The following is a 13,065-nucleotide window of genomic DNA, read 5'->3' on the forward strand; positions in this document are numbered from 1 at the left end:
TTTCTAATATGCCTAGGATATCTATCCATCTTACGGAATTGAAGGCATTTCTGATATCAAGCGTTAATGAACCGCATCTACGACCTCCATAATAGCATATACTGTGGATCGCCCTGTTCTGAACCCGAACTGCCTTGGGGGTAAGTCCCCGGTAGCACCGATCGCTTCAGCGAGTCTACTCCTAATGAGCTTCTCGAGCACTTTCCCGGCCATGTCAAGCATGCACAACGGTCGGTATGCAGACGGGAGCTCCGGGTGTCCTTTACCCTTGCTGATCAGCGAGAGTCTGGCCTCTTTGCAAGGATAAGGAAAAATGTCCTCCAAGCGTTAAACGCCTCAAACAGCAATTCTGGCCGATGACGGAACACCTGTTTGTAAACTCCCGCCGGAATGCCATCAGGACCTGGCGCCTTCTTGTTTTTCATAGTGAGAACAGTTTCTTCGAGCTCTCTCTATGTGAAAAGGCGCCAATCCTCGATGCTTTCCGCGCTATTGACATCAACCCGTATAGGATGTCTGGGAAACAATACCCGCACAATGTGATCCATCTGCTCGGTACTTTGTATGCAGGGCCTCCGCAGAGCTCCGATTTTCCGGGTGACAAGTTTATGGCCAAGTCCCTACGGGTCCCCATTCACCTCGTTGACAAAGCTCTGCCAACCGCGAGCTTTGCTTTTATTTATAACGCTGCGGAGTCTCCTGCGCACCTTGTCTTGGTCCAAGTAACTCATTATTGAATCGGTAATTGTAGGACAGGCAACTAGAGGCTAAACAAATCGATTTAGTTGCTAAATACATAATGGCAAAGCGAGGTCTTGCATATCTGGCTAATCGATCGCATGATACGAAACTAATAAAGTTTTTGAAGTATTATCAGTGCCATCATCTGATTACAATTACAAAACAATGTCATTTGTATTTTTTTTAATTCAGAAAAAAATTTTATTCAACTCTTTTTCAGCGATCAAAAGATCGTGGACTGCATGAACTACTTCCCCCCGAAAAGTGACCGGAATATATGGATTTGCTCTCTTTTTAGAGGTCTCGCAGACTATTTCGCGGCTAATAGCTTACGATCGTCAGTGCTGTAATCCTGTTAAGCTGTATTCAATTTCTGGGAAAAGAAGCTCAATGGCTGCCAGATTTGGGGCAGCACATACCACGATGTTTGAGGCATCGACGAATACGGCTAGGGGTGCATCTGTTTGAGAAATTGACAGGCGTGTAGCGTCAGCCAGCTGTCTGACTAGCTCAAAAGCCTGGACGGCCTCTGTAAACTAAGCAATCACGCGTGAGTCTTTAGTCTTGAGTGAAAAATTTACGCCGCATTGCACAGACCGAAAGGCATCCGTGTGAACTCGAAAATCCGAAGGGTGTATTGTGCATATTGCCGTTTTCGGAATATCTTCTGGACTGCAGGATGGTACGTTTTGGCTCCAAGTCCGACGTTGAGAAAACACGGCAGTTAGCGAGATTGTGCGCAAAGTCGTGGATAAGTGGTATAGGATAGTGGTCTGGAATAGTCTGAGCATTCAGACGTCTGTAATTGCCACATGGTGTCCATTCGCCATTGGACTTTGGAACCATGTACAGTGGGAAAGACCAGCAGCTATTTGATGGTCTGTAAATAGCCTGCTTTGAAAATGTATCAAAATCATTCTTAGCAACAGCGAATTCCTGGGGTGGTAATGGAAGCACCTTCGAGAAGATATAAGAGCCACTAGAGACTGCTTTCGGTAGTTATGTTGCTGTATTTTTGAAAAACTGCATGAATGCGAGGGTTGGCTACCTCTTCACAAATGTTCGAAAGATTGACAGTAGCGCAAGTGGCTACTTTTCCTCAAGACCTGAGCAAAACTACGGAATCTGTAAGAGACGGTGGTACCAGCAAATTGCAGGACTCGTTGAAGGCCTCAATGCACGACTACCCGATCACCCATTTCGTTTGGCGGACCATGAACGTGTTCGGGGCCTACCACCCGAACGCAAAGCTTCAACCATTGCCGCTAATTTCAAGACGGTTGCCGCGAGGGTTCCCACCGTTTGCAGAAGCTCAGCGGTTTGGCCCGTGGCTTCCCGCGACACTGGATTTTGTCAGCAGTATTTGCTAACATCTCCAACGATTCGGAGTCCGCACAGGCCAAGACGTCCTGAGAGCTGCAACTACTGCGACTTCAGAAGTTCACCCCCAACTGCTTCATCTCATGCAGCAGTTGACTCCGGGGAACGATCGCCTAAGGTAAACTCTGTCAGTCGTTTGGCGAGGGTGACTTTTAACTTCGAGTAGGAACACTCCTCCAGGGCATCGACGACAAGTCCAATCGTTAGCTTAAAAGGTTGTGGTATCGTGGACCAAATATTATAGGAGCACTACGAGCGCCTCGAAACCGTTATTAGCGTGCAATCTACAAGTTCCTTGAATGATTTAGCATGCTGATTCTGTTATTTCTGCTTATGAATTTGTTGATGTTGCACAACTGACATTGTAGAGCACCGCCGCTAATGTTGCTGTGCAAAACTCCAGCGGGTAGCGGAGATTGTGGCAGTGAATTTCTGTTTCCTGCTTTTAATCCTCCACAAACGATTACTGCTGGCGGTGGTGAAGATTCGCTGATGTTGGAGTTGTATTTGCTGTTGACGCGTTTTCTCTTCGGCTGCTGCTTAATTTCCACTAGCTCCGTCTGAATTTCTTGATCCTGAATCCGCTTTGACAACTTGAAGAGAATCTGGCACGGAATAGTAGTTTGGGCCCCTCTAATCACGGTGTCGTAAGTGGACGCCACGATTGTTTTGTCGGTACCGTCTTGAATTCGTTGAAATCAATGAAAGAAAGCGTCGTGCTGCTTCTAATTGTAGCTTGCACACTTAAAATGCAATTCAAGCATCTAGGAAATTTAAATCATTTATTAGTTATGAATTATAAAAACTCAATTACAAAACAATGTCATTTATATTTTTTAAATTCAATTCAGAAAAAAAATTGTTCAACTCTCTTTCGCCGATGAATCTCTACATTCTTTTACTTCCACGATTGCTCCGTCAGCTTCGTGACTTTCATCCCGCTACCAACAGCTAAGCGAGCCACTCAGGCGGGTGAGTTTCACTCCGTGGTGAATTGCATCATTCTCGTGCGGAACTCGGACGAATCCTCGCTAATCACCTTGCGGCTTCTCATCTAGTTATCCGTGAAATTGGAATGAAATTTGGTTTAGACAAGGGTCGAATCCAAGCCATCCACAAACGTCATCGCGAGCCACATGCTGAGCATAGCATTGGTGCCCTCCACGTCCAAGCTATGACCGACACAGACTTCTACAAATACCCAGTAATTCTGCAAGGAACCCTTGCTCGAGTTGGTAATTTAAATGATGTTGTTCTGTTCGAATTTCTGAAACTTGTGAAGTTGATGCTGAAATTGCATTTCTCGGGGAAAATAAAAGACTGACATATGCATTTGGAATATTGCCGTGGACGGAGACGGATCTGAAAAGCGTCCAGCGGCGGATAAGGGCTACTATGACCAAATTCCGAATGCATCACCCCCTGGCTACGCTCTTATTTGTATAGTAAGGAACAGGCGAATCCCTTTGGAGGAGGGGGGGGACTTATGTACGCCATACAGGACGTCATGCTCGGCTAAGTCCGGGAAGTACGTTGGTAAGAATGAAATGGATTACGTCGTAGAACTAAGTTCTAATCTAGTTGTACAGGAACTTCTCCACAGTTTTCAGTGCGGAAGATTTCATGGAAATAGGTCTGAAGGATTTAGAGTGAAACGAATCTTTTTTATCCGCTTTCGGAAATAAGACCTGTTATGTACCACAAGGCTACACCGACTTTTAACACCACTAAAACGGAGCCTAGAATGATTTCCGGCACTTTTGCAGTTGTGTTGGAAATGTATCATTCTCTCGAGGTGATTTCATTAGCTTAGAAGATCCCAATCTATCTTATTATAGCCGTCGTGTCTTTTGCTATTCTCATTTTCCCTTTTCCTTTCCACTCTTCCTTAATGGGCTGAAAGATGGAAAGTTACTATCCTCCACCGTGGACAGAACCCCGGAAAATGAGTTTTTAGAAGTAGGTATACCCCATCTTTTTCCTTTTCCGTAAATGCCCCACCTTCCTTTTTTAGGGAAAATTCTTCGGTTATTGGCTACAATCTTGTGTAATCTGAATGCTTTTATGGTCTGTTCAATCCATTTATGTCGTCTGTGCATTTTTGTACCTTGGCCCATTTTGTGTTTGTTTTGCCCGGTTGAAGAGTTTCCAACCTCTGTCCTCATTCAGGCTAGGTTCCTGGTCCGCCAAATGATGATGATTTCCATAATGTGCAGTTATAAATATAGTTTCCCAAGATTCTCTATGAACCCAACGTACGGAGGAATGGGAAAAAACTAATCAAAGGTTTTGGCAGGAAAACACTGCAATAATCATTTTTAATAGGAATAACAATTCCGAAAGTTGTAGGAAAAGCAGTTCGAAAAGATGTTTTGTAATGAAAGTTCGTTTGTGAAAGCAGTATAAAACATCAAGTATCCGTCCGATTTGTTTGGAAAATTCAGTAAAAGATCGACAAACCAATTCCAAGAAGTGTGGGTGGGCGGCAAGCAGAACTCAGTTAACTGGAAAGAGAATGGTGAGACGACTAACCGCTTCAGGAGTACCGAATACCACAAAAGCTAATTGGGTTTTGTGAGATAACGTGGTAACGCCATACAGACCAGCCACTTCTTCACGAACATGGTAGTATAGTTCGGCACATTGTCGTCGACTAAAAACATTCAGTTTCATCTCCATTAACCTCGTTCCTGAGAAAATAGACTTTATCTAATACATTTCATCCATCTATTGAAATTTGCAAACGACTCTCTCTCCTCATTGCCAAATTTCCTGCGATTATATTTAAACGGTGCCGTCGAAAAGACTTAACACCTGACTTATGAAACGACGAACAAAGCCCAGAATTTGTTTCACTTCCGCCAAATTATAAGCAATTCTTGATGTTGGTGGGACTCTTGATGAGTTCGCCATCCTTTCTCCTCTTGGGATAATTGGCGCCACTCAAAACAGGAAATTGGGTATTCGTCAAACATTCACCTGAAGCGTAAAGCGTGAAAAACACGCATGTAGTAGTGTTCAATTGTCGGAAGCTACTGGTACTTAGAGGAGGCGGCGAGGAAAGGCGGCAACCCTGTCGGCCAAACAAAAACCAAGTGGCCGAGGAGAACCTCCATAGTGATGGCACCGGGAGACGCTGTATTCACTTTGGCTTGCCGGCCGTGATGCAATTTGCGAATGCTCCAAAGGCCTAATCAGGGCGATTAGACCTGAGTCTGCACGGAGACTCATCTGAAGTGGCAATTAGTCACAAAACCTTACCAGGGGTATACTGGTACCATGGGAACCGGGATAGCTCCTGGACTCTCATACTTCGGGTGAACTCCCGTTGTATGTGAGTACAGCTCGGTTGTTTGCGGTTGGCCCCCTAGTGGGAGCTTCATGGGGGTTGTGGTTATGCTCAAGTGAGAAGGACCTTCGGGCCTCGGCGTGGTGTTGCGTTTCAACACGGGTGCCGTACTCCTTTGTTCGCTAGAGATTTATGTAGGTCTTGCATCCACCAGTATGGATGCTAAGCCATGCACTTGGTATAGACTGGTACTGTTGTTGCTTGTCACAGCGGGGCTCTGATTGTGGTCACAAAATCAATCCGTGTCTTAAGAAGACTGTGGGATTAAGTCTCCGCGGCAGGTACCCACGGAAAACACTCAAGGACTCACTGTCGGAAGCTACTTACAACTTTTCCGCCTCTTTCAGAATCCTTATTAAGAACCTGCAGAACTATGTCGACGGTAGACTTCGCGAAGGTCCATTTCGCATTTCGAACAAAAAATACTTCATTGAACGTCTTCTCGAATAATGTTGAAAAATCCATGTAACCGCCCCGTGAAGGATGTATTTGGTGCTAAAAGCCTCCATATGGAATATAAACTAGTCATTTTTTGAGTTTTTAATGTCATTATTACAATTTTTTGGCATTGCTCGGATTTCAATTTTGCACACGAAAATAGGGTTTCATTTTATCCTTTTTCGTTGATTCTTTCTGCATTGTATCCAACGGATTGTACGTAACGTTCCTGTAAAAAAACCAAAAAGTATACAACTCCTCTTATCCCCTCTCTGAGCACTTATGTATTTCGTACGATGATGTCTGGATTTCTAATTTTCCTCACTATATAGTGTGCATATATTTTTGTTCCGTAAAATTTACTTTTTTGTGTTATTTTGATTTAATTTTTTGGCTGCATATACATAAGGAGCAATCAATTCTATCATACGACAGGAAACAGTGGGCTCACTCTGTAAAAGTTAACAGGTCGCTGCTTATGCAGCGTTCTGTTCGTTTTTCAGTATGGGCCAATATAAATTGTTTTTTACTGTTTACGCAAAAAGTTGTTCGCAGGATCTTAGCACTCTGGGAAGAAAGAAATCGACTGGCGAATCCAAATCATCAGTGTCCAGCATTATCCAACTTTTTATATCATCATAGTACTTCCAACTTTTCAGACTTTTGAAACTTTAAGGTTGTCTTTCTTAAACGGTACAGGCGTATGCGTATGTGTCATTCGACCCAAGTGCGTAGGGTTTGGTAAAACAAGTCTGAATACTGGAAGCTCGGCGTTTCAGGTATAGAAGTTTTGTGTTCATCTTATGTAAGCAGCTCTCTATGCATGTTTTTTCATTCAAACATAGCTAAGACTGCAAAAAATTCTGCCATATATTGCCAAACAAAATATGCATATGTTCATACATATTAAAGGCATAAATATTGTGGGCAGAATTAATCTAACGCATCTTTACACATTTCCACTTTGCTCTATGCACGAAAGCATGCATACGTATGTATTTATTTAAATAACTAAAAAAAGCTAAAACAAGTCGGGAAACCGGAAGCTAGACGCTTCAGGTATGAAAGGTTTTGTGTGTTTCTTTTATAAAGAGATGTGAGTGTGCATTTTTCCCATTAGTATGTAGCACGTAATATACATATATATTATGCGAAAATATCCACTTTTAAGTGGTATTGGCATTCAAAGTCTTAAATTTGCACAGAAGCGACAGCTTTGACCTATTATAACTCAGGATCATGCTCTATGCTGTACTTTATATTGCTGTAAAATTTCGTCATTCTAGGGTGAACTTAAAGGGGTTTTTCCTGTCAATTACTAAAAATTATAGTAATGTACTATTATTAATTTTATTTGAACAGGTATTGATATGGAGGGTATTTCGGAGCCTAGGCACCATACAGTGGCAGCCCCCTGATTTTTTCCAGATTTTTCGGTTGGGTAGTTTCTGAGAAAGGGTTCGTCAAAGAAATGATCACTTTCAACCCCCCGCACTCCCCACCTTTCCAACAAATGTCGAAAAGTACTAACCGAGACCTTTAATTTGATATCCCACATGACTATATTTGATGAAAAAAAAATGTACACCCCCCTTTTGCATGCATAGGGACCCCCTTAAATTCCACGCAACTGGATGTAACTCACTATATGCGTGAGCGTTCACATTTTCCACCTTTCTACCAAATTTGGTGTCAATCGCTACAACCTTCTCCGAGAAACAGACAGACAGACGGACAGACAGACAGTAAATCGATTTTAATAAGGTTTTGTGTTTACAAAAAACATGAAAGGACTGGGGATAATTCTTCTTGAATGGAAGTCAAATATTTCACTCGAATGTCAATTATTCTCGTTAATTATGATGTCAGCATCTTATTTGTATGGCTTAGGATGCTGTTAATTCACACCAAATTGATAAGTTTGAACTGCTATAACTTTAACACTAATAGTTGGATTTTCATGAAACTTGGCATGTGTATACACGAGGCTGTCCTCTATGTCGGTGTTTTTGTACACCTAGGATGAACATAAGGGGAGTTTTTCAGTCAATTTCAAAAAGTTGGTAATATACCAGTAGTAAATTTATTTCAGCTGATACCGGCAGGGGACATCTCTCGAGGATTAAATTTCACATAATTGTTTTAAACAAAACCTTAAAAAGGGCTGGGGAGAAGTAGATTATTCATAAATACCGCTTTAATATTTCGTGCGAATATCAATTATTCCCGTTAATTATGACGTTAGCATCTTATTTGCATGGCTTTGGAAGCAGTTAATTCGCGCGAAATTGCTAAGTTTGAACTGCTTTAACTTTGGCGGTAATGACCAGATTTCCATTAAATCGCACGTATATGCGAAATATTGTCCTCTATGCTGCTACAAAATTTGAAAGTCCTAGGATGAATTTAAGGGGGGTGTCCCAGTAAATTTTCTAAAAGTTGGTCATATACTATTAGTAAGTTTTTTTGAGCAGATATCAGAATGGGACATATTTTGAAGCCTAGACTTCATCTAAGCGCATCACCCTGATTTTTTTCGGAATTTTAGGTTGGGTATTTTCCGAAAATGAATCCTGTCTCACTTTAAGTACGTACATTTTGACTCCTCACTCGCCCACTTTGCAATTCACGACTAAACTAATATCAGTTGCGGAAAGTGCTAATCGAGACCTTTCATTTGATACCTTATACGACTATATCCGGTGAAAACATTGTTTGAATCCCCCTTTGGATGTATGGGGAGCCCCCCTTTAAACTCCACCTAAATTTATGCCACTCACTGTATGCGTGGGATTTTATAGGTTCCATCTGTCCACCAAATTTCGTTCGGATCGGTTTAGCAGTTTTGGAGAAAAGTGCGTGTGACAGACAGACAGAGAATTGATTTTAATAAGGTTTTGTTTTACACATATCTAAATTTTGAATAGATGCATCATTGTGATTTGTTCAGATTTTTCGGTTGGGTGGGTTCTGAGAACGAGACCAGTTTCACTTTTGGTGCACACATTTCGAGCCCGGACAGGCAGACATTGAATTAATAAGGCTTTGTTTCACACAAAACCTCAAAAACTAATCTGGTTGTACATTATATGAAGGATGCTGTATTTTGCAAACTGCTCCATCAATTATGCTCTTATAAAAGCCCATTGTCTCTCCATCAAATTTCCTTCAATTTCCATTGAATCTTGATTCTCATAAAATTTCAAGCAAATATTAGAACGCCAAACACATACCGTTGCATGAATGCAGTAACAATAAATCAAATGACAAAATTTCGCTAAGTAACCGGAAAATCATAAAATCTATTAACGTTTTCCTGAAGCTTTTAACGAATGCGGTTCTCATCGATTTTTCGTTATTTTCTCCACCCTCTGCTGTCAACGTTGCCTTGCTTTCTCACAGGTGATGATTTCAAGTTTATTTTGCCGGTTTTATGCGCATGCATTTCTTCTTGTCGCCAACTTTCGCCAGTACGAAAGCTCTCTGTGACGAAAAATGTATCTTATTTTATTAAAGTGGAAAAAAGATTTCTGTGACGACGACACTCAGTTTATAAACATAAAATTTTAAGCATTTTTGTAAATCAAAGTTTCTGAGGATTCAAATAAATACTGCGAAAACTTAATGGCGAAATAAAATACTCGGAATAAAGGTAAATATTAACTACAAAGTTGCAAAATTCATAAGGTGTACTCCTTGTTCGAGAGACATCTTTGGCATCCGGGATTTCCGAATTTAAACTGTGACATTAAGTTGGGGAATCGTGTGCATCTTATATTGTTGTTTTTGTAGTTCAAAGACGATTTCTTTTGAAAAGTTGACATAAAGGAATAAAAATTGTATCCAAATTTTTCAACAGCATAGAGTCCGCACCTAGACTATTTGTGTGAGCGTATTGAAGAAGGGTGTCTTCACTCAGGTAGATGTATAGCCGTATGCATTTCGTGCTTGAGCTTCAGCAGTGATTTAGTGTCATTTCTTCCAACACCCCCAAGGTGGAATACTGTTCGTTGTTCTCCACTCCCGTAGTATATCCTTTGCAATTGCAAGAGCTTTGCCTTTGTTTCTTTTCTTAAGAACCACTTGTAAGAGGAAATAGTGACTCTTGAACTTTCTATTATAGTTACATTCCGGTGCATATTGCATATTGAGTTCAATTCAGATGTAAGTTTGTAGATACTTTTAGCGCACGTTTTAAAGTACGAGCGGGATGCAGGAATATGTTTACATGCGACTCATTAAAAAAACGAGTTTTCATTGTTGTTCAAAAACACTTGTAAAATGATAAAGTCATGTGAATGTGAATTAGAAAAAACCTCCCTGAAATATATCGGTTGATAACAAATAATCGAGGCACGCAGAATAGATGCAACGAAATGACAAAGGTGCATATACTTTTCTAGCCTTTTTTAAGTTGCTCGACTCTATTTAAGACATATTTGGCATCAACTCCATAGATGGTTACCCTGGCCCTCCAAAAAAGGAAGTCGGTTGGACTTAATGTTCACGAAACTGATAGCTGAGTAGTGATGGGATGACACTGTAGCCTATAATGAGCCTTGGCCAATCGGATACATCTTCTCCAGTTTTCTTAGTTCTCGGTTACTTTTTACTTGATGGCTCCATGTATTATATTTTTCAGAAAATTTTCAATGCACGCATCTTGCAGTTTTTTCTATGGACCTTCCTTGAATTCATAACGGACAGAATTGTGAAATATGCATTATGGGCGTTCGTGCCGTTCATTGTCGTCCTTAGTAAGTAGAGTTCCTTGGTAGGTGAATTGGATTAACACATCGTTCAATAAGTCCCGGGACTAACTATGAAAACAACATTTTATCGGCAAAATTCTTTATTATTCATCAACATAATCTCCTTCAAGGGTTATACGATCACTCCAACGCTTCTCTAACTTTTCAATGCCATGTTTGTAAAACGATTTGTCTTTTGACTCAAAATGAGCCTCAGTAGCAGCGAGCACCTCCTCATTTGAGCCAAATCTTTTTCTGTGGAACATCTTTTTGAGATCCGCAAAGAGCCAGTAGTCGCTGGGGGCCAGATCCGGCGAGTACGGAGGATAAGGAAGCAGTTGGAAGCATAATTCGTTGAATTTGGTCATCGTTTTGATTGACTTGTGGCACGGTGCGTTGTCTTGATGAAAGATGACTTTCTTCTTCTTCATGTGTGGGCGTTTTTTCGCTATTTCGGCCTTCAAACGATCCAATAACACCATGTAGTAGTCGCTATTGATGGTTTTTCCTTTTTCGAGGTAGTCAATGAAAATTATACCATTCGCATCCCAGAATACGGACGCCATCACTTTGCCGGCCGACTGTTGTGTTTTTGGACGCTTCGGGCGGCTTTTACCGGTCGTACGCCATTCAGCTGACTGCCGACTTGACTCCGGAGTGAAATGGTGAATCCATGTTTCGTCCACTGTTACATATCGACGCAAAAAATCCTGTTTATTGCGAGTAAACAGTGCCAAACAGCTCTCCGAATCATTGATACGTTGTTGCTTTTGTTCCATTGTGAGCAAACGCGGCAGCCATTTGGAAAAAACCTTTTTCATAGCCAATGTTTGGTGCAAAATAGTAAATGCACTACCAGTTGATATGTTCACCTTCTTAGCTATCTCGCGCACTTTCATTTTGCGGTCACCCATCACGATTTTCAATACTTGCTTGGTGTTTTCGGGAGTTACTCCCTCAACAATGTTTTATCAACACACGAAATTCGTTTTGGTCCATTTTTTCACGATTGCAAAGGTAGCGCCAGTTTAACCACTATAGCTTTCTTGGTTATGCTTCGAATTACATCAAATTTTGACCCATCTTATCTGAAGGTTGGTACTTCTGAACCTTGGTATATAAATGGCATTATTAGCGCCATTTCTACGCTAGTCCCGAGACTTATTGAACGATGTGTTACTTGCCCAAATTTTACTTGACCGATATTCTGCCTCAAGGGTGTAGTTTTTTCGCTTTACGGTTAGGGTGCTGCTAGTTCCAACTTTTGGTTTATGGCACACATAATATTATATATTGCCACTTACCCCTTGGTGGGGCATAGCACGTCAACCATACCTACGCGCCATCGTTCGCGGATACTTGGGGCAACCCACTGGTGGGCTTACTTGGGAGAATTTTAGATTTAGACAGGATAGCGAAAGCGGATCTGGTGCTGTTAATATGTCGAGCGACATCCAGTTCGGTGCCACCGTCGGCAGAAATCACTAGTGCGATAACCCATCAGAGTGAGAACCTTGGTTTTGTCGGTGTTTTTCTTCAGTCCAACTGTACTTGGCTCTCTTTCTAAATTCAGAGCCAATTGGTCAAGGTCTGTAACCGGGTAAGAGAACAAATAGTCGTCATGAACGTTGTCGAGATGTTTGAGGAAAGATGTCATAGTCCATTCCCCAACGTCCTCCGGACAAGACAGTATGAAGAACGTCACAACAAGAAGAAATGATATCGGTGACATCATATGTCGCTCTGATAGTAGCTATTAGTTTCTCTGCAATGCCCCTCGTGCGTAGATCACACCAGATACACCCCCTGTTCACGTTATCGAAAGTTTTTTTTGGAAATCGATCTTGAGCGAAGATCTAAACTCCGCGCGCTGTCCCGAAATGATTCGTAGGGTGTTGATGTGGTCAACGCAGGAAGATCCGGAGCAGAAACCAGCCTTCTATTTGTCAACCAAGCTTTTAAGATGTTCTTTGATGCGTTTCAGGATTATTTCAGCCATTATCTTTGCAAAAGCATGAAGCAGAACGAGTACCCATCTTTGGGATCTTAACGATCATCCTATTCTTCAACTCTCTGGGAAAGGTCTCGGATTCCCAAGATTTCCGTACGAGTGGAACCAGTAGATTTGCAGTAATTGCAAATGCAGCGATAAATAACTCTGGGGGGAGATCGTCAATTCCAATGACCTTACTTGAGTGCATTGATGGTCGAAATTATTTCTCTTCTGCTTGGAGGAATAGTCCATATTCGCAAGTTACGGTGATCAGCCATTTCATTTACAAGAGCAGGAACCTCATCGGAAGTGATACGATTAAGAACCGAAAGATTTACAAGCTATTTCGTGATGCGGTACACACTTCTGAAATCATTGCGTTCTACGGCATCTTCCGTGTTCCCGATCAGCAC

General features: G+C 41.6%; 1 protein-coding gene across 1 annotated transcript in view; it reads left to right on the top strand.

Moving 5' to 3' along the window:
* The first annotated feature begins 9,362 nt into the window (after positions 1-9,362).
* The window catches only part of LOC119654204, an 81,280-nt gene continuing 77,577 nt past the window's right edge, over positions 9,363-13,065 (top strand). Inside the window, exon 1 of the mRNA XM_038059420.1 lies at positions 9,363-9,560. The gene's annotated coding sequence lies outside the window, so the exon portion shown is untranslated. The remainder of the gene's footprint in view (positions 9,561-13,065) is intronic.

Source organism: Hermetia illucens, chromosome 1 (assembly GCF_905115235.1).
Source record: "Hermetia illucens chromosome 1, iHerIll2.2.curated.20191125, whole genome shotgun sequence".
In the NCBI taxonomy this organism is placed as follows: domain Eukaryota; kingdom Metazoa; phylum Arthropoda; class Insecta; order Diptera; family Stratiomyidae; genus Hermetia; species Hermetia illucens.